This window comes from Aulostomus chinensis, chromosome 13, assembly GCF_037954235.1.
Source record: "Aulostomus chinensis isolate RoL2024-O1b breed Wild chromosome 13, RoL_Achi_v1.0, whole genome shotgun sequence".
Classification (NCBI taxonomy): domain Eukaryota; kingdom Metazoa; phylum Chordata; class Actinopteri; order Syngnathiformes; family Aulostomidae; genus Aulostomus; species Aulostomus chinensis.
Window position 1 is genome coordinate 20,006,047 of NC_141332.1, and position 23,556 is coordinate 20,029,602.

Sequence of the window (23,556 nt, forward strand, 5' to 3'; positions counted from 1 at the left end):
GCAATGGTGCAAAACACAGATGGAGATCTATGGTGTAGAATATTTCAGGTCATTCTGAAACTTTGGTACCAAGTATATTTAGTGGCATCTTTTAGAAAATGTTTTGTATTAGTTTTTCTGGATGAAGTAGATGTAGCAGGGCTATCTCCCTTTATTTGATTGCCATTGATCACCACCTCCAATACAACCAAAGTGGAAGCCAAATTGTACATTATCCTGGCTTCAACAAAAAGACGCCTTTTATATTATGTTCCTTTAACAGCAGTGCTTTCAGGGATTTTTGTACGAAATGCAAGTTAGGCTGAATATTGGATTAACAAAACCTACATTTGGCCACAAAATCACTTTGTTTCAGTAAAAGAGGAATTTAGGTTAGATAAATCAATAAGATCTTTCCCCATAACCTTGGTAAGGGAATTTCGAGTGCCTTAACAAAAGAAAAGCAGAGCAAAAAAACTAGAGCAAATATTGTAGGAAAAGAGAAAAATCACGTTTTATCAACACCATTTTGGGCATTTACACTCTTTAAAAGTATTTCTAATCGAACACAATTTGGTGTGACATTAGGATAGTTTCAAATTCTGTTTCTACTTCATGCTGTAGACATTTATTGGGGCTCAGGTTGAGGTCTCATTAAAGCTTCTGCTTTACGCCTCACTTTATCCCAACAGTGTCGAATTACTTGTAATTTACCACTGGGCCTTACCGTCCCAACATGAATTAGTGAGCTCACCAGCAGTGTAATCAAATAGTTGTTAACACTCATTCCCTTCAGCAAGTAACAAATCACATGAACTGCTTACAAAAGATGGCGGGGGAAGAATCATCACCTGGTTGTATTCACACACACGCACACAGACTAGCCACTTCGTTAGGTACATTTTAATTCAGTCTTTTCAAAGGAAAAAATGTCCCCTGTTGATTTAAACAGAATCATTTCTCTTGATGTATGATTACCACTGTGTCTAAGTTTGTTCCACCCCAGGTTGAGGTGGATTGGAACGCCATTCATTATAGCACAAAACACAGCAGTACCACATACTATACCCTCAATGATAAACTAAAAATATAACTACCACATGTGTACCTGTCAGTGCAAATTGCTAAATTCTAAGCTTTGTGGTGACACAATTTATGAAGAGAGGATGTTACAGGTAACGAAGCAGCCAATGTCTATTGTTAAAAACACATACGCCTCAGATGTTTTCACGAATTACGATTGAACTACAAAATTACACAAATCAATAAATTGTTTACATGTTTACGGCAATTTTTCCACCAGTAAAGAACTGCAGTTGTAGTTCTTGTAAGAGGCAGTGACACAAAAGTGTTGAATGGATTTCACTATTCTGCAGAGAAGAATAAGAGATTACTCTGTGAGCCAAAATTGGAGCAGTGTGTACAAGGCACGCTACACATTGTTCTCTATGTTATTTAAATCTCTGAACAAAAGTGAATGGATTGCCTGGAGCTTTGCTTTGACTACAGGTGTGCATAGCTTCTAGTGCAGCTGGTGGAAGAAATTGGACATGGTTTTTTTGTTCAGGTTTTTGTGGAAATTCTTTAAGACTGATTTCTCTACAACACAAAGGAAAACATGAAATAGAGTCCAGGATAACATGTTGCAACAGACAGAGTTTGCACTGGCTCTGATGGCTAGTAGCTGCATCAGCACAAATAGATCTTCTTCACAGACTTCTTGTGGGTGGTTTATGTAAGTTGTTACTCGACACCATCAGCATAGCAATGTGTTTCCACGCTGTGGAGTATTGTACTGTTAAACTCCTTTAGTTTAGCATACAATAGCTGACGATCTCCAACACTTGTGGTCACATTTTTTAATTTACTGTGCAAAACATTGACTGTGCAATTATTTGTGCTGCCAGCTTTGATTCTAAATATTCCCAATGGTTTCATTTAAATGCTCAAGCTTCATCATTAGTCATTTTATTCAAATTGATGAGAAAAAGTTCCTTTTCTGTTTTTGGAAAGTTGTATTCTAGCTTTGCCTAACCAATGAAGCTCAATCCAGTGCTCGTGGAAGTCACAGAAAAACCTGGAGAATAAGATTTTTCTTTCTTAATTTTTTTTTTTGTGTAATGTGACCTCATGAAGAATAAGTAGCCTGATGTGAGTTTTTTTTTCTTCCTTGGAAACTTCAACAATAGAAGGTCTCGCTGATACCACCAACAATACAGGCGGGGGAAGGTCATAACTTACCATGAATCTTTCCCGCTCTCCCTGACTCGCCAGGGAGCCTCTCCAATTCAAAGGTGGCTTCTGCTGACCCTGAATGCCAACTTACAAAGCAAACTAGCAACTAGTTTCTTCTTCTTTATGCACACACACACACACACACACACACACACACACACACACACACGCGTACATTATATATATATTTTACTTACCATTACATCTTTAAATAAGTAATAGAGATGAAAATGAATTGGTCCAAAACTGAGTGCACACACTCAGGGACACAGCAGGCGAGTGCAATGAAGGGTGGTTTTGGCAGTAGAAGTAAAACCTACATGCTTATTAGTTATCATCTGAGAAAAGAAGCATTGACATTAAGCGGCTCTGTTTGTTTGTTTGTCAATTCATAGGCTGATGACTCACTTGTAACTTATATTCTCACAGGTGCCTTCATTGTTTGTGACAGACGGTAAATTAAGCAGTGAGGGACAAATGCTTCTGCATGTTACCATGAAATGTTCGGCTGGACTTGGATAAAAGCTTTCTCAGTTTGTAAAGCCACAATCTGTCAATCAAAACGCCATCATAAATTACCGTTTCAGTCCTCAAGAATAAGCAACAAATCATCAAACCTGCTCGATAAAAAAAGCAGTTTGTTTTTTTCGCAAAACACCAAATGGATGCATGAATAAATTATACCGAGAAATGAGAGTTTGAACGTAATTTAAAGCAATATTTTCCCCTCACATTTCCCTTATAATATTCTGTTCCAACCAGTGTTTGAAACTTAATAGGGACACTTTATTTCTTACCGCACATCAGTGGATTTTGCCAAGCAATGGAGAGCTGGAACCCCTGCTACTGCATAATGTTGACATAGAAATACCGTTACATTAATGATTATAAATTGGATAGATATCAGTGCTGCCATCATTTCCATCATTGTTGGGAGTCAGCAGAAAGAAAGAATAGGAAAAATATTCAGTGTCTGATCACCCTGAGGGTTTTATTCTTTTTTTCCGTAAATCTTGAGGATCGGAAGTGAGGTAATAGTGTGATGATTCACAGTTTGTATAATGCCGTAACACTCATTAAATCAAGGGAGGATCAGTATCTGAAAACTCAAAATGAATAATTAAGTACATACAAAAACTGGTCTTTTGGTGTAATGTGAAAAACACAGGGGGTGTAAATGGTAAAATAATTAGCACATCGATTAATAAATATATTTTATGCAGCGTGGAGTGAAATCATCATCATTATAACAGTCGTAGAAATCACGCTCCAGTCCTGCTGCAACGCTGCAGCCTTTTGCTTGCAACAGTGGCTGATGCAGGCATTCATTAAAATTGGTATTTGGCATGATTAATGACTCTTGCAATTTGGGGAGGAAAAGTACAGGCACTGTTGTGGCTTGGGGAGGAAAATTGGACTGCATTGTGAAAAGGGGTGGGTGGTCCCCTCTCAATGGAAACTCACTTGCTCTGTCATGTTGCGTTGTGTCACAGTGTCTCTCTGGGACTAACTCTCCGGAACACAACGACTTGATTTTCTTTGAGGAGCAGTCTCTTACCCCACCCCCCCCCCCCCTTCGTTCTCGCACTCTCTCTCTCTTTTTTTTTTTGCGTAATCATTATTTCCTCATTTTGCATTCGTTTCATCAGAGATAATTTATCTCTGCCTGCTTTAATGAAGTGATAATTCCATGATAATTAACGTAATCCTGCACCAAAGCAAATTTGCCTAATGACTGTTGTTTAGATAGTCAGAGTTGGTGCATGGGAGAATGTCCACACTGGGAGGAATTGAGGCTCACTGCCTGGCACAGAAAAGAGGAGAAGAGTCCGAGCCAAAAGACCAAGTTGAACCCAGAAAACTTTCTCCAGTGGGTTGAAGGGACAGCCTGACTTTTTACTCAGCAGTTTAAATGGGAGGATGCTAATAGGTCATCTCAGTGAAATAAAGCTGTCTTGGCCTGCCCTCTTAACTTTGCAAATATGACTGAGTGGAGCTGATGTGCCAGATGAAGAGAAGGTTATGCCAAGTTGATTGTACCTGCCATTTCATTTGTTCAGCAGACCAAACTTTGACATTTCATTTGTTAGATATGCTCGCACACCACGGCAAAGTGGATTAAACATTCATGAATACCCCCTTTTCAGTGAAAATTAAGAGATTAATACAGTATTAAGGGTTGATCAAGACATAATGTACATGCCAAATCATATACATAGCAGTATTTTCTCATATTTGAGAGATTACTCTTTAATAATTAAGCCTGAAAGCATACAAGCAAGACTAATATGATTATTTCTTTAAATCAAAACTTTACAATCATACAAAAAAGAAGAGAGAAGATTTCAAGAGAGAGTTGAGAAAGCTGGACTCTGGCAGTGTATAGCCATTCTCCTAATCAGACACTGCTTCATGAAGTACCCTAAACAAAATATTAATTTCATCAAAAGTAATTTTTGTCAGTTACCTTTTTTCCAAGACATGAAGTTGGCGACTCTCTTCTTGACAATAAAAATACATGTTTTGTTTTCATCGACGAGACTCATTTTATAAATGAGTCATTTACGGGCCTATTAGCATCTTAGAAAGAGGGTTGAAGTTTGGTGTACTGACAAATGCTGACACCTTTACTTTAATGAGACATTTACAGTCAAGCCATGAAGTGACAAGTTTTGCAATTTACTTTTTCCTAAATTACACATTGACATGAAAGAACAGACTGCAGCAGATGGCAGTTTAAGAGTGAGCATAAATATGTTAAAAGAATTTGGCTCATATTGGGGGAACCGCGTGTCCTGGCAAGCAAAACACTGGCACCTCTATAGAACCAATTATGATGACAGCTAATTAGGGGAAAAGAGTCTGGGTCAAACATGGCTATGCTCTATATTTACACATTAAGTATACTGGAATTCAATTAAACAAACTGCACATTTCTTAGAGCCTCCCAGAATCTCACGAAGTCGACGCTTTATCAAATCGCAGTGGCTCCAGCCAGTGAAGCGCTGCTCCCACTCATTGTGGGATATTGCTTTTCTGCAATTCCAGAGATTCTGTTTGACATTAAAGGTGGAGGTATGGCAGCGGTTGCTTCCCAGCGGAGTGTCCTTCTGCCCGAAACCAGATGTTGATCAAATCCCCTCCCTCCTCCTCTCATGTGAAAGAAGACTGCTGAGAGCTGCAGGGCAAAGACGCCAGTTCTAGGGTGTATAAGGGCATCTCAGAGTTATGATGTCAGACAGAAGGCTGATGTTAGCAGATTAATACAAAAATTAAAAAAAAAAAAACAAGTGGGGCGGACCCTCTCACTGCTGAGCCAATAGGATGACACAAAAATGTATATTAAAAATATTAAAACCAGCATGGATTTTTCATCACACACAACATCATATCATGTTGAGGTGTGAAGTAGTAGTACTACTAGTAGTAGTAGTAGAAGTAGTATTTCTGTTTGTGTGCAGATCAAGAATGTAAACTGTATGTTTTTTTTGTTTTTTTTCGGGGGGGTGATAATATTTGTAACCAGCTGTGCCAAGATTGATCATTACCGAGCCCTGATGCACGACAGACGCGCACTCACAGCGTTCGGCTCCTACTTGCTGTGTGGACACTGATCTGTCAAGACCTTCAAAAGTTCTCAGCAAACTTTAAGAAAAAAGTTGGAGTGGAATTTCAGCACGCTATCTGAGGCAAGCAAATCTGATATGTTAATGAGATCATTACTGCACTAGGCTTCTACTTCTTTCTGGACATTTAATGTAAGACTCTCCCATTTTAATTTTTCTTTTTTAAACTTGTAATTTTCTGTTTGCACTTCCTGCCTTTTTTGGGATTTTCCCACTCTTGTGATTGCTTGCCCTGCCCTCATAGACTTCACCTGTGTTTCCATTCATTCATCAGTCCCTTGGCTGCGTATCTTCCCCACAGGATTGTTGTCCCTCTCTTTTGAAACAAGCTTCTTTTCCTCGTACCTCCTCCTAATGTCATCGTGTTGACTTCTGCTCTAATTTTGGGATGTTTGTCCTCCCTGTTTGAATCGTCTGCCTTCTCATTCAGTTTAAGTGAGTCTCATTCTGGAACGATACAAGTAGTTTCACGGTAACTCTTATCTCACTTTAAATCCATTCCAGTGTGTTTCAGCTGTTGTTCTTTGTGGACGTGATTTGTTAAGATGAAATTGGAGGAAATGTGTGATTGAGAGTGGATTTGATACGGAAAGAAAGAAAGTCTTTTTCAGCAGGCCACCTCATTTACTGACAAAGCCTGATTCTTTCAGATGCAAAGGTCTGGCTATGAATAGCTGCAGCCAGTGGTGGAGCGACTGGGTGGTCGCTCATTAAAACCATTAATGTGGGAGAAGAATGGCACTGTCTGAAACGGTAGGGATCTTCACACTCTTTCACTGCATTCCTTTAAAGGAACATCAATTTGGGAACCTTGTTGGATTTGTGTTTTCAAAGTCTTTTTAATGACTTAACCATGGGGTCAGGTCCTATCAGCCAGTGAAACATCGAGTCTACAAGGTTCATAGAACGCCATAATGATTGAAGAAGATGAAGGGAGTGTGTCACAACATGATGGGTTCACTGAAGTCTGCATGCAGCCTTGAACAATTTGTCAGTCAGTTTAAAGGGCATCACAGTTGTAAATACAAGTATCTGATATGCACTCACTAGCAGGGTGAGTGGAACAAATTGGCTCTGCTGATTCTTAACTGCCTCCATCCAACTAGATTAGAAAGGTAAGCCAGATGATGGACCCCTGACGGTTAATTGAAGTTTTATTAATGCTGCTGAATTTTAACGGAAAAGGGAGCTGATCTGACTGCAGGGCAAATGTGGAGTCTTCCACAATGCAGTGTTTTAAACCAATTATAGGTATTTTCCAATGTCTTTACCCTCACTATTCTTGGAGAAGAAAACGATTTTATTTGACCTTGATCATCCCTCTGCGGTTATCTGCTCTGAGGATATGTAGCTCCCCGGTGAGAATTCTATGTATTCTATAATTAATAATTCATCAGCTCACTGCAGACAGACAGCAGTCTGGTGCTGGGGTGGACACGTTGGTAGGGTCCGTTTCTTCACTCAACCTTGAATGAAGTGTTTCGAGTTGATTATATAACACTATTTACTATACGCTAGATTTACAACTGACTTAAGACACTGTCACCCATCTTGATTTGACATCCCAGGGAGTGTTTAGGTGTTTTTTGTCTTGTGTGTGTGTGTGTGTGTGTGTGTGTGTGTGTGTGTGTGTATAAAATAATAATCACTGGAGATTACAATAAATATTTCAGTGATGTGTATATACATAAAATATCCTTGTGTGAAAGCATCATGGTCAGTTTGACATTTTCTCAATCGATGTTTAAAAAAGATTTTCCTTTTTTATTTATTTTTTATTTTAGTCCAAAAATGTATAGATTTCCTCATGGCAATACACTTAGTAAAACATCAATGTAAAATTGGAACTGGCTAATGTTTGACATTTGTGCCTGAAAGATATTGATTGTTAAAATAAGCTGTCTGTTTAAACCTGCAGCTTCAGTCAGGAGCCAGTTATCATAAAGGTTGGAAGCAGGAGGAAACGGTTAGCCTTGACAGGAAGAAGTCTCTGCACCATGTTATAAATAGACGTAAAGAATCACACATGTGCGCAGACACACACACACACACACACACACACACACACACACACACACACACAAAAACGCAACTTGACATTTTTGAGTATAGCCTAAACCAAAATTGGCCTTTTTGAGACCTGGTATTAACACATCCAATGAGATGTCTCTTGGCTCCGCAGTTCACTCCTGGCTTTAAAATGCATTGTCAAATATGTCTCAAGTGACTATTTGTGGTGGATCCTTGCTCCCCAGTCTTAGCACATAAATAATATTTGTGTTTGACGGAGATAAAATGCTCTCTTTCAACTAACAGGGGGGAAAAATGTATTTGTGCTTCATCTGCTCAATAAAAAATAAATAAAATCAAGAATAGGTTTATTCTTTTGGGGTTCCAGGCCGTACAATTTGTAGACACATTCTGTGAAAACTTCCGTACTCAGCGAAGTAATTTCAGGACTAAAGAAGTGTGTACTGCGTGTGTTTCAATAGAGGACATCAGTTGAGTAGAAGGACCCTTATACACGCTGCCAAAAGAACGTAGCCTTCTCCAGCTGTGGTCAGAGCAATCACTCCCTGTTATCCTCATTGTGACTTCGGTGTATGTATTTTTTCTTTCCTCCAAATTTCAAAACTTCTGAACTATTTTGTTAGGGTCTGAATAACAGCTTTTCATTGCTGCTGCTTTTTTTTTGATCTGTGAATTTTCTCCAAGTGAGTTGCTGATAAATCTAAGGACTGTGCTTCTGTTAAGTCTTTCTAAAGCAATCTGTGTCCTTCTAGCAAGTTCATTGAAGACGCGGTGAATGATGCTTCTGTCTGTTGCCTTTTTTTTTGGATCGCTATGCATGAATTGATGTCTGCTTGCGAATGTTGCTGGTGTCAAGTAAATTAAAAACTTGCTCTGGTGCTTTCCAAAGATCAAGGTTAGATGCTTGGAGCTACTCCACATTGGACAGATTTGTCATTTATGTTCACGCTGCTCAATAGTCCAAAAGGTTCATTTCGTTCATGCAGATTTCACACTTACATGTTTTTAAAGACAGACTTATGAAATTTTCTTTCTTACCTTGACATGGGACTCCTCTGTGGGAACATATCAGAGTACCAAAGCAAGTTTTGCTAGTCTGTTTATTCGAATACTCAAGTGTCACTCAGCTGAAGTGTGATGAACTAACACTTCACTGTAACTGAGAATAGGGACACAAGACCAGACTGCTTTCCTGCTACTTTATCATGTTCTCATAGATCTCTTTAAGCACTGGTGTGATCCCCTGCAGACACGGAAATAAGGTGTCATCAACTCTTTAACTGTTGACAGAGTATGCGTTCCTGCTGGATTGGACCCTTCCAAACAAGCACACTCAGAAATCCACTGTAGCCACTTTTAGACGTGACGACCCCCTTCTGCTACTGCAGTTACCATTCGGTATGACATTAATATTCATTTTCTTGGTTTTAACGAAGCAGGCAAAAGGCATGGGGTGCCCCAGGAGCACTGCGTTTAGCATCAATGGAGATGCAGTCAAACAACCAAACACAGAGGGAGGAAGCTGGCTGTCTCCTTCCCCTGGGCTCCATATTAATGAGACAATGCCACACTGCAGCCAATTACAGCCACTCCCAGACAGATGCCTTTGGTCCAAGACAACCGCCCACCATAGACTCAACCCCCTCTTCGTCCCAGTCACCATTCCTTTTCATGGCCATGCATACATCATTTCCCACTGACAAAAATCTATACAGGGAATATATTATGCATGCTTTAGCAGATAAAATAGCCACCAACAATAACTATAAAAAAGAATAAACCTACGTGCTTAAAATATCCCTTTCATACTTAGACTATCCTACAAACACGTTATTAGAATCATTTATTGTTGCATTCACACATCTTAAATGTAACCAGTCTTTAAGTCTTCGCTCTGCTGGGGAAAACAGAACAATCACAATACCATGGGGAAAGGATACAAACTCAAGACACGGTGATGAACCACAACATTCTTGCTGTGACCACCTTCAAAAGTCAATTGTGATTCATCAAAAACCTTCCCAAACAAATGTGAATCACGACTGCCAGTAAAGTTGCCGATAAACAACAGTCCCGAACAGATACCTTGTAAAGTTTCATCCTCTGAGTGAGCAGTGTAGCATGTCAAGTCCTTCTGAAAGTACGATAAGATCTGAAAGGCCTCGTCGAACTTGTGTGTGTGTGAGAGTGAGATGGCTCATTAAATGTGTGTAACAAAACTGCAGCGGTGGAAATGGTTTGATTTAGTGGTATGGGAGTAAGAGGGTCTGCTTAATGAATCTGGATCCACCAAGAACTAGTATCATCGGACAAAAAGGTGTGCACAGTATATTTACAAAGAAACGCAATGATGTATAGTTCCTGTACGTCATAACAGACAAGCGCTTACGTGACCTCCTTATGAGAAGTTTGTTCAAATTGTCCTTTCTTTCCCTTGTTGGTGTTTAACTATTCTTGACCAAAATGTTGAACAGACCAAAATGCAATGAATTAGAGAACATTATCTTGTTGTTAAGGCAGCTGCAGATGTTTATTGCCTGCAATTTTCATGCAAGAGTTGTACAATGAGGCTGAAGGAGACAGATGTTGAAAATTATTTCCTTTTTGTTTAGCATTGCTTTGTAATTGATTACCAAGTGAATTGCATGCTTGAAGTGCAGTATTGGAAGCTAAAATATATAAAGGCTGAACATTAACATTGAACAAAGAAAAGCATAAATGTGTTTGGAAATAAGAAAGTGAATCTGCCACCGAAAGCTTGGAAGTGTGTGCAGACAAAAGAGCGGCCAACTTTGAGAATGGAGGCAGGAGAGGCAACAGATACCCACAGCAGCCCGGGGACCACCAAATCATCTGCTTTGGCTGGTATTCAGGGTGATTCAGTACCATGTATGGGGCCGATACAACTCCAGGGAAACGGTGGTATGAAAGGAATTAATTCCCTGTGATTGAGGCAATTACCCAGGTTATTGCAGTGAATCAAACAGTGGGATGTCATAAGAAGTGTTGTTTTCAGAAGCGCAGCACTCTTGGTCATAGAACATACCAAGGAGATGCTAATGATAGCTTTATCTTGTGCCTCTTTGAAATTGATCCTATTCCCATGAGGCAAACCTTTACCGCAGGTAAAAACCACCAGTTTTATTTTAAAGGAGGTCCATCCAGCTGAGACCTCAAGAATATTAAACTTTGCATTTTTTTTCTCCAAATGCAGCATGAATTAAATAGAACAGGATGCTGTCAATTCCTTCATTAAATTTTTTTTTTCCTGACTTTGACAAGTCAAATGTCTTCTAGTGTTGCCAAGCAGCTGTCTAGTTAATGATAAATGAAGAAAAAGGCACTTTGGATTTTAATGATTTGCATTTACAATAATGGATTTAACCTGTTCTTTGATATGTGCTCATTATTGTGATTTAGGGGCGGCCTCCACTGCCAAGAGTAACCACAAGCATCAGTGATAAAGATGGTGGTATTTTGGACCGAAAAATCAGACCCACTGTCGGCATTGGGGCTGTCATCAGCAACAGGAGTATTTTTTGCTTGAAAGGGGTTGTGAACAACTGCTCTTCTGGGGCAGATAAAGCAAAGTGGAGAGGATCTCAGTTGGCCAGGAGTCAGGACAAGTTGGAAAAAGAATATGGCCAAAAGCAGCATGCTGTACACAGGCTGGAGTTTGGAGGACACTGATCTGAAAACTGAAAGTGGGAAACTTGCAGCCTGGAAAAGATTAGAGTATTTGTACAGATATTGAAAACTTCTGAAATTTTGTAAGTCACTAATGTATTTTTTCATTGTGATGGTAGAGAATTTTTGATTTGTGACAAAATGACAATTTGTTTGTCATAATTACTAATCTAAATGTCTTAAAGGTCCAATGAAAAATGTCTCTGAAGACATTTGAATGAAGAAATATACAATGTAGGAACATAATCTTGTTATATTGGGACTGTTTAAGTGGAGTGTCATTGACCCATAATGCACCACACAACTCTCCATAGAAAATGAATGGGACAAGGATGGCATGGAAGAAGAGGAGGATCACAGGTGCTTTTTTAGAGTACAGCACTGCCATAAAGTTGAACTGGAAAAAATAAATTAAAACAGCACAGAATAGCAGCTACAGAACTTCACTAGAACTTTAATTTAGTCAGGAATATTAAATACGGATGGCAATCCTGTGTCGTGCATCCAAAGATCCGTCGTTTACACCTTTGACATTAAAGTACTGAATTAAATCATGTCCTCCAACTTGTACACAAACACACACACACACACACGCACACACATACACACACACACACACACACACACTCCAAGACATAATATTCTCAAGTGATGATTGTACACTGAAACAACAGCAGCCCAATTACAGCTTCCCCTCAAAAACTGCAGATGAGCATTAACTATAAAGTAAAATTGCATTATTGGCACACAGACAACGCCTGCGACAAATTGGCCACGCATCCATCCACTGCCAACACATGGCCCAGCCACATACTAGGTTTGACCTACTTATCTTTTTATTACAATTAAATCACAGCAAATCTAAGTTGGAGGCGGCAGGCTTTTGATTTATGCATGTGAGACTTTCACCATTACCCAGTGCAGCTGTGTCCACATGTGTACTGCACTGTAAAGTTCATCAACAACTATAGAAGGTGCATTGAAGCTGTTTTGGCAGCTTGTGATGGCCTCATACTTAACTTAGTCACTTAATGTTGGTTTTGCTTTGATTTGTCACCATTTCACTCAGAGATAATATGCAATATAACAAAACAAGGCCACGACTTTGTAATAATTTTCCTCACTCTGAAAAGTAACCTTTTTCACAACTCCCCTTTGGAAACGAGTGTCTAACCTTGCACAGCTTGCATTTGACTGTGTCCCTGAAATCTCTGTTTTTGAGGAGTACTCCATCCTGGCGATTCACCATTAGGCTTAAGTAATGCAATGCAGGCAGACAGCGGTGCCATTTGCCCTCAGTGTTGCCTCCCACAAGGCGGAGAGAGGCTGCTGTCATGTCTAGGTCAACCTCCTTTCAAGCAGACAGCACTTCACACTGTAGGGACTGCAGTCACATCTGAGCTACCTAGACGCCTCACAGCGAGTCTTACCCCTCTCACCTCTGGCAATTATGGCCTAGAACACCACACACTGCTGTTGCATTTGAAGGAGCTGTAAGAAAGAGGAGAGAGGTGAAAAACAAAGAGATGTACCATTGACACTTTGGGCCAATTACTCTCGTCTGTGGTCTACAGTTGGCTGTCTGGAAGCAGAAAATGAGTGTGAGGTAAAACATTATTGTGGCCTATAACAATGCATTTGATTTTCTTTTCTGTCCGACACCACAAAAGAGTTTAGTTTTATATTTATTTCTCTTCAAGTTGGCATCCATAATATTATTTAAGGGTACATCCACCTGTAGAGTATTGTAAAAAAAATAAAAAAATAAAAAAAAAAATATATATACATATATATATATATATATATTCCAAGCAAGTATTCACGTGTCTATTTCAAAGTAGAAGTAGTTCTCAGTTCTGTGATACTGAGAAATGTCAATTGGCCCACAAGGTCTTGTTGGGTTGGACTTGTGCTAGCCAAGCCTTAAAAAGAAAAAAAAATAGTAAAACTGCAAAGGTGAACTGGGAAGAGTGCCTAGTTTAGTTTATATTGAAAAAAGTAAATTGGCAAAGCATAAATGTATCAAGCACAGCTTAATACTGCACAAGTCAAACATTTGGTGACAGTGGTGAGGAATAACTCAGGAGGACACTGAGCAGAACCAGACGTGTGTGTGTGTGTGTGTGTGTGTGTGTGTGTGTGTGTGTAGGATACAGTACAGGTACACTACAGGGATTATAAATTTGTTTATCAACTTGGTGTATGATATATTACTATACTAGCATGCATATATATATATATATATATATATATATATATATATATATATATATATATATATATATATATATATATCCTTTTTCTCTTCAGTTGATTGTGTCTTGTTAGATTATGTTTTACATGTATCAGCATAAAATGCTGGCAGTGGAGGTAGATTACCATATTTGTGCAGGGGGGGAGACACGATCAAAAGTTACACAACGTAAGATTTAATAAATGTAGACATAGCCCCCTATACTTAGGCCCCCTGCTTCACTGGCATTTTGGAAGCAGATTTCACAAGTGAGCGTGCACATGAGGCATGAACTCCCGATACCCACAGAATGTCCTGAAAAAATTTAGATCTTTGTTCATTAGTGGAAAGCTGTGTTAGTGGATATTTATCATACATTTGGCAGTTCTACAGTGTAGTCCAGCTGACAGAGTTTAGAAAATATGTTGGCAAAGTTGGAGAATGGTGCTCATTTGCATTGCTTTAACATAATGTCACGCAAGCCTGGAAGGAGAGTGAATTGCATACAGTGATTTCTCTTACTTTTTTCACACCCCTAGCAGTTCTCCTGCATTGGAATTCTGCTGGATTAAAAAGGTGCAGGGAAAGAGAATGGATTCAGTAGACTGTTCGCTTTTTGTTGGCTGGGTGTGGCTGCTGCGTGTAGCTCTGACTCTTTGTGTGTGTGTGTGTGTGTGTGTGTGTGTGTGTGTGTGTGTGTGTGTGTGTGTGAGTTGAACCATATGCATCTTACCATGCAGGCTATGCATGTGCATATCCTACTGCCATACACTTTCCTCCATTTTGGTATAATTACATCCACAGGATGTTAAAATACGTTCTTGACTAAAGTGGTTGTAGATGTAGACAGCAGACACAGTTTTTATCATAGCACATTCAGCTTTCAACACATGTATACATTGTGTTTATTGAAATATAGATTGTTGCAGTAGAAAAACAGTAAATATTCTGAATGTCAAGGGATGGTACAGCAAAGTTGAGAAACAAAAGAAGAGTTGACAAAGTATAGATAGAAAACCCATTACTGTTCTCCTTCATGCCCCCCCCCCCCCAAGTGTTCTTCTGAATTAACTTTCAAGGGCACCGAGTTTCAGCAAATATTTCATTTCCCAAGATGGCCATCATTCAAGCTATCACTTCAACAACTTAAATCCGTCTTTTGTGAAGGAAAGGGGGGAAAAGATAGAGGTTATATAGAAAGTGGACGATGACTGAGATTACTTTGTGATTTTTTTTTTTCCCCAAGTGTCAATATCAGGAAGACAGAAGTTGGAGAAGCGGAGATTGGAAATCTTCAGATTGCAGTGTTATCACAGGATGATACGTTTTTGAAACACAACTCTGTAAGGTGAACTCCACATTGAACAGAAAGTTACTCATTAATCAAAGCTATATTTTACACAATTTCAAAGGATTAGATTCTTCTAAATTAGGGTAAATAGAACCTATTTCTCTAACAAAAGAAAATTGACAGTGACACTGTGTTAAATGATATTTCTGCCTTCTTCAAATGTATCTATTTTTAATTGATCGGGTCTTTCTTGGTTTATTTGCCTATTAATCATTTGATGATGTGAGGAACCAAGCAGCGATGTAAATTGGTCTTCAAAGTGAAAGGGTTATTTTTAAAATCCGAGCCAGCCGTTTCTTTTTCAAGTTATGTCAAAAGGCTCCACGAAAAAAAAAATGTTGAAGAACAAAAAGGAAGCATGTGGAATCAGTGCATTCAATTTCCTTTTCACATGTTGGATTCTTTGTGCAAAAAGAAACATTATGATAGTCTTCATCATGGCACTTTGAAGAAAAAAAATTGTCTGTTCTCTTGCATGTCAGCAAACTGATAACATGGTGTCAGCATTTTCTCTGTTGAATTAGGGATGTTGACAACAAACACGAGTAAAACAAAGGAAAATCTGTCATGGTCTGCATTTAAAATGAGTTCTTAGGCATTTGAATATTTGTCACCCCTTTATGTAAATTTCTTTTTTTTTATTTCATTTTTTTCCCTTTCTTACTAAACACCCTCTTAGTCCTTCTTTGGGAGGAGAATACAAAACAAGTGAGTGTAAAGTGGATGTGGCGTCTGTGGTGGGGGTTGGCAGAGAAGATAAAGCTCCAGAGGTCAGTGTCTTACTGCGGCTTCTTTCACCATGTTGGAACAAGAGGCGGGAGGTCAGATTACCCCCAGCAGGATATGACAAGAAAAAACAGTGCATTAGCCAGCCTTTGTTCCACCAAGATACATGGGCTTTTCCCTCTGGTGCCTCTGGTTCATTGTCCCCAGGGTCTCAATGCTTCACAGGCTTTTGGGGTAAAAGGACAGGAGGTCATCGTAACTGCTCTCCGTAGGTCAGTGTCTACGTCCGTCCTACCCTTAAGCCATCGACGGGAGACAACTGTTGCTCCACTAACTGAATACTGGGATATTAAAGCTATTTATCTAGACACCCTACCTTGCCAAGACAGCCTGGCAGGACCCTATTGCATAATACTCTAATCACCCTCCTTAGGACCCCTGCTTGCTGCCCTAATTGCTTTGTCTCTTTCTTTCCTGGTCATAACTTTGATAAGCAATGTCATGCAAAAACAAATGATCAAGTAGTACACCCAGAAAACAGCTGAGATCCCTGGTGCAGCTACATCACTATGTGCTTGTGCTGTCTCCAGCAGTCTTGGACACAAATGCACAGGGAGAGGAAGGATGAGATGCACCTTCAGTGGACTTTCTTTTTTTGTTGCTGTTCTTGTCAAAATTCAGACAGCTTCTTGTGCAGAACAAGCGGTTGCTGGTAGTGTGTAATTCTATCAGGAGCGCTGATGGGAGGCTGTGTGCGTGACAGCGGGAACAATCACGTGCAAAAAAATTCTTTTCATTATTGATAAATCTGCCAGTACCTTATTTAATCGACTCTATAAAATATCACACATAAAATGCGCCCCCCCCCCCCATAATTATTTTCTAAATCTGACACAGGGTGGAAAAGGCGTTCTCAGAAATTTCAGTTTGTCACCAGTCCTCACACTTCACTTATAATTTATACCAAAATGTTGACAGAGTTCCCGCCTTTCCCTGTTAACATCATGGACAAAAGAATCACAGCATTTTCCACACCAACCACATACAAACAGTTTGATTTTTTCCCCCTTTTTCATGGAGTTGCCTATTAGTGGTGGGAGGTTCATTCAGAGGAAGAATTGGAACAGTGGTTATGATATTTGTTGAAAATTGGTCCTAAAATTCTCAAAAGGACACTTTTTACCTTGCACAAAAGTTTCTTCCATTGATTTTCCTTCTGCAATCACCTGTAAACAATGCTCAGCAGCAAAACAAACAGAAGCAGTCCTAAATAATGAGACAGAAATTGTACAAATCCATTTGAGAACGATTACACTACCACTACAACTTGTGGCTTATCCTATTTCTATCTTATCTCTAAAGATTACCATTTACCTCACCGCTCCAGCCATATTCTTGTAATAATATACCACAGGTCACACTGTAGCAAACCGCTTTACATTTTGAGCTGCCAGCCGGCATTTTGTCGGTCAATGTTTAGAGAATTTTTTTTTTTTCATTTTTACAAGGTCAATATCCCCCCTCCCCAAATGATACATGAACTTGTGTATTTTTGTACTTTATCTTTGGATCAAAAACCATCAAACACAATAACACACAAAGATCCAAATCAATAATCAGAGCAGCAAGCAGAACAGTTTAAGGTAAAGCACTGTATTAAAAGCCAATCCCCTCAATCTAGCCTGCAAAAAAAGTATGGATGACTCAAAAAAAAAAGTAAGAGTTCAGTAACCACTAAATGAGGGGTCTGTCGCTTATGTCATCACAACTCTTGTCGGCGGTCCAATAATAAATAAAGAGAAACTCTGCAATAAAGTCCAGCTCCTCAGGAACGCTGAGTGACCGTAAAATAAGGATCTGTGTTCAGATTTTGAAGCAGGAGTAAAGCATCTTCTCACGACTTCTGGGTGTTTCCATTTTTTGCGCGGAGTGATCGCTCTCTCCAAACGAATGAATACAGCATCTCTTCCAACAAATAATAACGTTTAAATCTTACCTGTGGCACCGAGGCGGTTCGGCTGAAACCTCCTGGAAGGAAGAATGAAGACCAGGACGGTTCGAGTTGGACAGGTGAGCTCTGGACCTCACGAACGGCCTGGGATGACCTTCTGATACCTTTTAAACTGGAGACGTTGGTATGCCGCCATTTTGCTTTTTTTCTAGTGGTATTTAAGCTTTTGGCACACATTTTGCAGTAATTTCTGTGTATTGTTTGCTTTTACTGTGCAATATTTGTATATATTTTTTATTTGTCTACTATTTTATTTATAAGACACTGTGTTGAAAACAAGCCAAATGCGCCATTTTCTGTTAGTTTATGTTTGTGTTTGAGCTGAGAAATTCCGTCCATACATTTTCTTCCACTTATTCCTGTTAAGGGTCGCGGGGGGGGGGCTGGAGCCTATCCCAGCGGCTACGAGTGAGAGGCGGGGTTCACCCTGGACAGAGGCGGGGTTCACCCTGGACAGGTCACCAGTCCATGGCAGGGCCAACACAGAGAGACAAACAACCATTCATACTCACAGTCATACTTACGGTCAATTTAGAGTATCAATCAGCCTCGTCCCCTCTTGATGTCTTTGGACTGTGGGAGGAAGCTGGAGTACCAGAGAGAACCCACACAGGCACGGGGAGAACATGCAGACTCCAGACTTCAGACTATGCAGAAAGATCTGAACCATCTCGCTGTAAGGCGACAGTGCTAACAGCTGCACCACTGTGCCACGAACACAATTAGCCTTTAACATTTCTGGACCTTTCTGCAAAGGGAAAGTTGCAGTTAGATTTCATTTGTTTTTGCAGCCTCAGCTGTAACAAAGTTTTCCTGTTTTATTGAGTCTTTGCTGGCATTAGATTGAGCTGCCGTGATTCTGTGGTCAGGGATGAGATGATCCTCAATGAATTTTTGATTAAATCCGATTATTTAAAGGTTAGAGGGCACTTTTTGGCCCCGCCAGGGCCAACTGACCCGGTTACACCTCCATGTTGGTGGCCTTGGCAACAGATGATAATGTGAGACTGATTGAAACGGCCCCTCCTGGTTAGAGCATCTGGCAGGGGAAGTAGAGTGGCATTGTTCTATAAAAACTACTTTAAATGGTCCTTGATTAACCTTGGCATATATTCATTTCACCTCAAATGTTTTTTGTTTGTTTTTTTAGTCGAGAGACAGTCAAAATCACCTGTGAACATAAGCTCACCAAGCTACAATTAACAATCATACTTTATCCAAGGAACGGCATGGCTCAGTGGTACAGTGGCCATCGAGCAACCGAACGGGTTCGATCCTCACTTCCCCACTTGTCGAAATATCCTTGAGCAAGTTACTAGGCCCCTAATTGCTCCTGATGGCCCTATGACAGACTGGTTGCCTGTCCAGGGTGAACCCCGCCTCTAGCCTCAAGTCAGCTGGGATAGGCTCCAGCCTCCCCCCACAACCCTTAAAAGATAAGCAATATTGAAAATGGATGGATGTATGGACTTTATCCAAGGTGATTTTTGACATCCTGGAAACACTGAACTGTGTTCTAATCGGGCCTACACACAATGTTGTATTCCAAACGATGACTCGAGATGTTAAAGTGTCATGTCTGTCATGAGTTATGCCTCTTCTGACTTAGGTTTTGTCTCCTCAGTGAATACTAAAGATGCCTTAATAATGCTCAGCTTAACTTCCATCAAATATTCTTGAAGCAGCTGCACCTTTAAGAGCTAGAAAGGCACATCTCAGCCCCACTAACCAATGACATCAGATCTCTAAAGCAGCTCTGTTATTGGACTGAAAGGAGTTGGAAGTGTTCCAGACAGCCTGCAGACTTAAAAACCTTTAGAGATCTAATGAAAAGATCTAATCAAGTGGTGAAATTGGCAAGATACAAGTATTACAATGACCTCATTAACAAACACAAATCTAAATCTAGACTCCTTCAACGTCTCACATCAAGTCCACCCCCGACTGTTTCTGAGCAGTCAATCAGTCAGTCGGCAAAAGCGAACATTTGAGATCTCTTTTTTTTTTTTTTATGTGACAAAATGGAAAACAGCAGTGATGTATTTAATTCACTTAAATTTCTCCTACTAGCTCCACCTGTACCTTAACTTCCCCAATAAAAATTGTCAATGAAAACTACTGGCAAACTCTTGACATCACTCTTACAACACCGCTTAAAGTTAACTGAATATTACTCAATTTCTGGAGGATTTATTCAACTTCTTTTTTGCCTTTTTTCTTCTGATTATTTTAAAATGAAATTTGTACAACCTCTCAAGAAAAAAAAAAGAAAATCAATACTAGGCCCAGATATTTTTAATAATTTCCGCCCAAACTTAAAACTATCATGTCTTGCAAAGGCTTTAGAGAGAGCCTAGCAGAGCAGATAATTTATTTTATGAATGCTAATATTCTCTTTGAAAAGTTTCAGTGGGGGTTTAGGGCAGGTTACAGCACTGAAACTCCACTTTTTTTTAAAAGATCCTTTACTTACTGACTGTGGCCCACAGTCTGGATTGCTCCGGTGGAATCTGTCTACAGATTTTGAAATTGATCGTAGTCCTTTCAATCGATTGGCTTACACAGTAGTGTTGGCATCTCGGGTTTCACTTTTGGCATAATTATTCATGCATAATTCTACAAATGTCCAGCAGCACAAGTGATTAGTCTGCCTGTTCAACAGTAGCTGTGCAGATTAAATGTCTCCCACTGCAACTTAAGACATGTGCTGGCAACAGATGCTCAGAGGTCAAGATATGATTAGGCTGGGAAAAAGATCATAGTTTGGTTTAAAATAATGATCAACTTGGATAAATGGCCGGACACCTCACCAAAATCAGTCACTTTTGTTGCAAGAAACACGACTACAAATGTCCCAATGTCTTGCTCTGAAACTGAGTTTCTTTTTGTTTAACAATGGGTAGTTAATGAGAGCGGCTTAGAAATATAATTCTATTCTCTGTGAAAATTTGGCAAAATTATCAACACTAATCATGCCCAAAAAAAAGCAAAACAAAAAAACCATAAAATCATCCCTCTTACATTTAGGAATAGCATGAATTGTGCAGCCACATATCTGTTAACTTGCGGCACAACACTAAAAACACCTCAGGTTAGCTCCTAAAGGAATGTTTTTGTGGGCTTTATGCACCAATAGAGAAGGGCAACAAGAGCACGCCAGAAGAAATTGATACAACACAAAACAAACTCTGCCTCCAAGAAATGTTCCCCCTGATTCTTTATGTTCTTGAAATGACCCTTTTCACAACACCTCTGGGCAAAACATTTCCAGAATTATTTTACTTCAATTTTTTTGTGGAAGCCATCCGTTCTGCCAAGCCAGACCAAGTCTTGCAGCTTTACTATATGATATGGCAGGCAGCCAAAGAGTTGGATGTAGCTTTTACAGTACAGACAGTGAAGAAGGCCTCTCATCTACTCTAAATTGTTTTCTGCTAAATCAAACATTGCCTTCTAAGCAGCCTCTCGCATCACTTGAGAATAACAAATGTGGCATAATCAAACAGCAGACATTGTATTTTATTTGTAAATGAGAATAAATCAAAGTGTAACACCACCAAGCATTTTCAGTGGCTGGCTTAATGAGGCCTTCAATTTATATTGGTTGATTGCCAAAGACAAAAGGAATGTAGTACTGTACTCCACATCATCAGAATCCATTCCTCAAATACCCATTATGAACAAACAATAAACCAAGTCCAGGTGATTTACTAACTAAATCCATAATGCAGTACTTTTACACAAGATGTTGACCAGTGCATAGACTTTACATTCATAAATTCATTCTGAAGACACACATGCAATGGTTTATTTGGGTTTTGGTTGACAGAGAATATAAAAAAAAATATTGGCCAGTGTCAAATATTTTCCCTCCCTGTCATTAGAGAAATTAGCTGCAACACTGTTGGCAACAAATGGCATCAGGCAGTGAACTTGCATCACCCACCGATTGCAACACCATAAATTGATTGCTTGCAGCCTGAGCACAGCCTGTGCAAAGCTGGAAACAGAGATGTTTACAGTGTCTAAGTCTAAACTTGCAACTGCATCACTAAGTTCTGGGAGCTTATGTGTGACGGTACATCTGACAGTCAGAATAGTAGACATTTTAATACATTTTTCCACATCTTCTCTAAACCGTTGGTGAATCTACGTTTACTGAAATACTGTACTGCCTACTCATGTTTTATTCATTTTATGGGACTTCTACTCCATATTTCAGGGGAAATACTGTACTTTTACTTCACTACAGCTTTGAATCATCACTATGTGGGTTTAGTATATGCAAATAGAAAATGATTAAGTTCGCTCCATGTTGCCTGCACTCAGAGGTCGCTGCTCATTTGTTGACAAAAGTCTGCTGGTGGGTCCAGAAGCTACTGTGACCTTGGCCGCCGCAGGTGATCTTGTAAATGATACTACATTCTGACCAAAAATCAAGGTCTGACATGAGCTACTTGACCATTGTTCAACTCTTCTTTTGTCAATTCAAAGTCAGATAGGACTTGGTTCACAACCCAGAGGAGATGGATAACAATTGGCTGGAGACTGGTGATTGGTTTACATGTCACATAAAGTGGACAGCTGTGTTATCTGCTCACTGCAAAGAGCCAACAACATACACAAAGGGGAAAAGTGAATGTGGACTTGGGTTATTGTGTACATTCTTCAACTATGTCGTGTCAACACACATTTCTGTGAATAAAAGAAGTGTATTTTTGTATGTGCTGCTAATTTCATAGTTATTATATCACTGAAAGCACTCTTGTAATATAGAGGCATAACAGTTGTCCATACAATGATGAACTCTTGTCATTACGACTGCATTGCATGGTGAGTACTTTGGAATAGTGTGTGTACTTTCCTGTATACTTTTAAGACTGGCACACACCAAATATGATTGATGCTATTTTTACGGCAGTGTAATTTGTGTTCATCCTCCCCTTGGGTATTCTCCTCAGATAAAGAGGAGAGGAATACCACTGTTGTTTCTGTACATTTTTTTTAAGACTTCATGAGGTGTTGATGTGTTTAAACTTGAACCCAAGGTGATTTTTACCTAGATAAAGACTACACAATTGAACGGTCAATGTGACTGCTCGGGTAGAGTCCTGCTCATTCCGTACATAAAGTGATTGGGCGCTTTCACCTGGTGCATGAGGAGGTCCGTTTCCTGATGAGAAGTGCTCGATTTTCTCCCAGGTTGAAATGCATCTGCCCCTGAAATCATAAACACTTCCTGCTGCAACCTCGGCTTTAAAGAGAATGACACCAGTCACCCTGATCGACTGCCTCTTTGCGCTGTGGTGCACTCTGTTTATGCGCATTTTAAATACTTAAATGAGGCTGAAAACACCCTACTAGCATGGTGCACCATCCGCCAACTGCCTGGTGCCATAGATCACTTAAATAGGGCCCCTTGTGTTTTAGCATGAAGGAGACCTCAGCATGATTTGCTGACTTGGGGCCGTTCTCGCCAGGGACCGTCAATACTAACAGCCTGATCACAGTCACCCCGTCAGCAGCGACACATGCTGTTGTCCCTGCTAGCATTAGAATGCTAGTGTCAGTGGGCAATATGTGAAGTTACATATTCAGTCACGTTGAGTATGTAATTCATTTGGGGTTCCCTGCTGGAGTTGCTACCCTTGTGACCAGTTAAGTGGATAAGCTGTTG

At 39.8% G+C, this 23,556-nt stretch overlaps 1 long non-coding RNA gene across 2 annotated transcripts in view; it reads left to right on the forward strand.

The window, feature by feature from the left end:
* The first annotated feature begins 17,787 nt into the window (after positions 1-17,787).
* LOC147251378 (uncharacterized) overlaps positions 17,788-23,556 on the forward strand; it is a 61,069-nt gene continuing 55,300 nt past the window's right edge. The window contains exon 1 of one of the 2 annotated variants that reach the window (XR_015119062.1): positions 17,788-18,003. This is a non-coding gene — a long non-coding RNA (uncharacterized LOC147251378). The remainder of the gene's footprint in view (positions 18,004-23,556) is intronic. The other variant, XR_015119061.1, reaches the window with a different exon arrangement.